Raw genomic sequence first — 4362 nt, forward strand, 5'->3', positions numbered from 1 at the left:
AAAGATTCTTTAAAAAGACTCATACACATTTTAGCCGGGTGTGGTGGCACACGCCTGTAATCCCAGCACTTGGGAGGCAGAGGTAGGGGGATATCTGTGAGTTCAAGGCCAGCCTGGTCTACTCTTAGTGAGTTCCAAGACAGCTGGGGCTACAGGGAGACCCTGTCTCAAAAAGACCAAAAAAAAAAAAAGATAAAGGAAAAATAAAAAGATTCTAGTATAGAAGTTGTTCACTTCCTTGATTAGGTTTATTCCAAAGTACTTTTAATTTTTTAAATTACTTTTATTTATTTTCTGTGAATCACAGAGGACAACCTGCAGGAGTTGGCTTTCTCCTTCCACCAAGTGGGCACCAACGGCATTAGGCTTGGCCACAAGTGCCTCTATTCACTGTGCCATCACACTGGCCTTTCTTCAGGAGACTTTGGTGAGCTGTATTATTTTTTTTCTTTTTGAAGGCTGGATTTTTAAAATTTCTTTCTTGGTTTATTATTTATTTATTTGTTTTATGTGTATGAGTGTTTTGCCTGCATGTATGAGTGCACCACCACGTGCATGCAATGCCTGAAGAGGTCAAAAGAAGGCATCGGCTCTCCTGGAACTGGAGTTAAAGACAGTTGTTAGCTGCGATGTGGGTGCTGGGAGGTGAACCTGGGTTCCTCTGCAGGAACAGCCAGTGTTCTCAACTGCTGAGCCATCACATCAGCCCTTTTTTGAGGAGGGGTTATTTTTATTTTATGTGTGTGAGTGTATTGCCTGCATGTATGTAAGTACACCTGTGTTGTGCAATTCCTACAGAGGGCAGAAGAGGGCACCAGATCCCCTGGCACTGGAGTTACAGACCATTGTTAACTGCCATGTGGGTGCTGGGATTCAAACCCAGGTCTTCTGCAAGAGCAGCCAGTGCTTTTAACCACTGAGTCATCTCTCCAGTCCTCCAGCCCTCCAGCCCTTTGTATTTTTTTAATTAATTACTTAATTTATTTTTTATGTGTATGTGTGTATTGCCTGTATGTCAATAAGTGCATCCATGTCATACAATGCCCATGGAGGTCAGAAGAGGCTGTCAGATCCCCTGGGACTGGAGTTAGACAGTTGTTAGCTGCCATGTGGGTGCTGGGATTTGAACCCAGGTCTTCTGCAAGAACAATCAGTGCTCTTAACCACTGAGCCATCTCTCCAGCCCCCATGTATTGTTTTAAAATTTGTATTTATGTGTATGTGTGTGTGTGTCTGTGTGTTTAGGTGTATGTGCCAGGACATGCATGTGAATATAAGAGGACAGCTTTGGGAGTCAGTTCTCTCCTGTCACTTTTTTTTTTTTTTGGTCTTTTTGAGACAGGGGCTCCCTGTAGCCCCAGCTAACCTGGAACTTGCTATATAGACCAGGCTGGCCTCGAACTCACAGAAATCCACCTGCCTCTGCCTCCCAAGTGTGCCACCACGTCTGGCCCTCTCCTGCCACTTTTAAGTCCAGGAATTGAACTCAGGTCATCAGGCCTGTGCTCAAGCTCCTTTGCCTGCTGAGCCATCTCAACAACCCATCTTCAGCCTTAACATGAAGGGTTATTGGAGTTTGTCAAAAGCTTTTCCTGCATTTATAGAGATGATCATGTGATTTCTGTCTCTGAGGCCATTGATGGGATGTATTACATTTATTTTATTATTTTAAAAATATTTTATTAATTTTGTTTTATGTGTATGAGTGTTTTGCCTACATGTAAGTGCACCACATGTGTGCAATGCCCTGCAGAGGCCAGAAGAGGGTGTCAACTGGACAGTTGTTAGCCACCATGAGGGTGCTGGGAATTGAACCTGGGTCCTCTGGAAGAACAGCAAGTATTCTTAACCACTGAGCCATCTCTCCAGCCCCATGCATTACATGTATTGATTTGCATACGCATTCCTGAAATAAAGCCTACTTGATTGTGTTGAATGATCTTTTGGGTGCTTCCTTAAATTTGGTTTGCAAATATTTGTTGAGAATTTTTGTGTGTATGTTCATCAGCGAATTTGATCTACAATTTCCTTCTTCTTGTTTTATATCAGGGTAATCCTGACTTTGTAAAAAGAATTTGAGAATATTCCTTCCATTCCTATTTTATGGAATACTTTGAGAAGCGTTAGTGTTTGTCACTCTTTGAAGGTCTGATAAAATTCAACAGTGAATCCATCTGAGTCCAGACCTTTTTCAGTTGGGATATTCTTTTTTTTTGTCTCCCTGTAGCCCCAGTTGGCCTGGAACTCACTATATAGACCAGGCTGGCCTTGAACTTAACAGAGATCCACCTGCCTCTGTCTCCCAAGTGCTGGGATTAAAGGCATGTGCCACCACACCCGGCTCTCAGTGTGGATTTGTGTGTGTGTGTGTGTGTGTGTGTGTAGGTGCTCTTGGAGCCCAGAAGAGGGTGTTAGATCCCCTGGAGCTGGAGTTAGGGGTTGCTATGAGCTGCCCAAATGTGAATACTGGTAGCTGAACTTAAGCTCTCTGCAAGACCGGTGAGTGCTGTTAACCACTAGCCATCATCTCTTCAGCCCCTACACTGGTCTTTAGCTTACTTTTGTTCACCCAAGGTCTTAAGATACATCATAGGTTGGCCAGAAGAGGGTGTTAGATCCCCTGGAGCTGGAGTTAGGGGTTGCTATGAGCTGCCCAAATGTGAATACTGGTAGCTGAACTTAAGCTCTCTGCAAGACCGGTGAGTGCTGTTAACCACTAGCCATCATCTCTTCAGCCCCTACACTGGTCTTTAGCTTACTTTTGTTCACCCAAGGTCTTAAGATACATCATAGGTTGTTTATTTGAGATATCGCTGATGTTTTTTAATTGAATGCTTCACAGATTTGTTTAATCCTTGTGCAGGGACCATGTTAATCTTCTCTGTATTGTTCCAATTTTAATTTAGTATACATACTGCCAAAGCGGGCACAAGATCTGATTACTTAATGTAGGCACTCAGAGCTATCAACAGCCCTCTTCAGGCAGCTGTCACTGTGTCCCATGGGTTTTGATATGCTGTTTAATTTTCATTCATTTGTAGGAATTTCTTAATTTCTTTTTGGAGTTCATCGTTTCGTGGTGGTGTGCTGTTTCATCCCCCTGAGTTTGTGCATAGTCTATGATTCTCCTGCTGTTGGTTTGTAGTTTTATTCCATTGTGACCATAGAATACAAAGAATTATTTTACTTTCTCGTGTTTCTTAAGACTTTTTCATCTTAATATATGATCTATTTTATAGAAAATTCCATGGGCTGCTGAGAAGGATGTGCATTCTACAGAGTTTGGTTTGAATGTCCTGTAGATGTCTGTTAAATCCACTTGATCTATGACATCATTCTGATCTTTCTCTGTTATTTTTTGCCTGGATGACCTGCCAACTGGTGAGAACTGGGTATCAAAGTCACCTACTATTATGTGCTGGGCTTAATCTATGACTTTTCCTCTGGTAGTATTTTTTTTTTATGAAATTGTGTGTACGCCCATATTTGGTGTATATATTTTTTAGAATTGTAATGTCCTCTTGATGAGATTGTTCCACTGATCAGTTGGAAGTGACCTTTATCGCCTCTTCTCAGTAGTTTTGGTTTAAAGTCTGTTTTGTGGATACTAGAATGGTCACTCCTGCTTGTTTTCTAGTACTATTTGCTTAGAATACATTTTTCCATCCTTTCACCCTAAAGTAGCATCTATCTTTTTTGAAGAGGTGTGTTTTTCTGGAACCAACAAATGGATGGATTCTGCCTTTTAATCCAAACTACTAATCAGGGTCTTTTGATGTATTGAGATGTTTATTATTTCCTGTCATTTTGTGGACTTTTTAGTGTTTTGTGTTTTCCTATGCCTCTTGCTCAACTATTATTCAAGAGTGGTTTTTTTTTGGGGGGGGGACCAGCAAGATGGCCTAGTGGGTAAAGGCATCTGCTGCCAAACTTGAACACCTGAGCTCTGTCCCTGGGACTCACATAGAGGAAGGAGAGAAGAAACTCCTGCAAGCTATCCTCTGACTTTTACATGTGTACCACACAGCATTGACAAGAATATACATACAACAAAATAATAAATAAATAATTAAATGTAATAAAATACAAAAGAATGGTTTCATATTCCTAGTAGCCTCACCTTTCCTAGAACCAAAGTAGTGGACATCAATTCCTTAAGCTTGTTTTTTCCCATAGGAAGTTTTCATTTCTCTTTCAACTGTGACAAATAGCTTTGCTGGCTCTAATAGACTAGGTTGACTGTTGTCTTTCAAAACCTGAAAAACATCATTCCAAGCCCCCTTGGCTTTTAAAGCATTTACTGAGAAACATGCTGTTATTTTAATGAGCCTACCTTTTTTAAAAATACGTTTTATTTATTTT

The 4362-nt window shown here is 41.1% G+C and overlaps 1 non-coding gene across 1 annotated transcript; it reads right to left on the bottom strand.

The window, feature by feature from the left end:
• Positions 1 to 2820: 2820 nt before the first annotated feature.
• LOC115069620 lies at positions 2821 to 2931 on the bottom strand. Its single transcript, XR_003848875.1, has one exon. It is a non-coding gene; the product is annotated as a U6 spliceosomal RNA (small nuclear RNA).
• Between the last annotated feature and the right edge of the window lie 1431 nt (positions 2932 to 4362).

This window comes from Nannospalax galili, unplaced genomic scaffold (genome assembly GCF_000622305.1).
Source record: "Nannospalax galili isolate Female #2095 unplaced genomic scaffold, S.galili_v1.0 scaffold473, whole genome shotgun sequence".
Classification (NCBI taxonomy): domain Eukaryota; kingdom Metazoa; phylum Chordata; class Mammalia; order Rodentia; family Spalacidae; genus Nannospalax; species Nannospalax galili.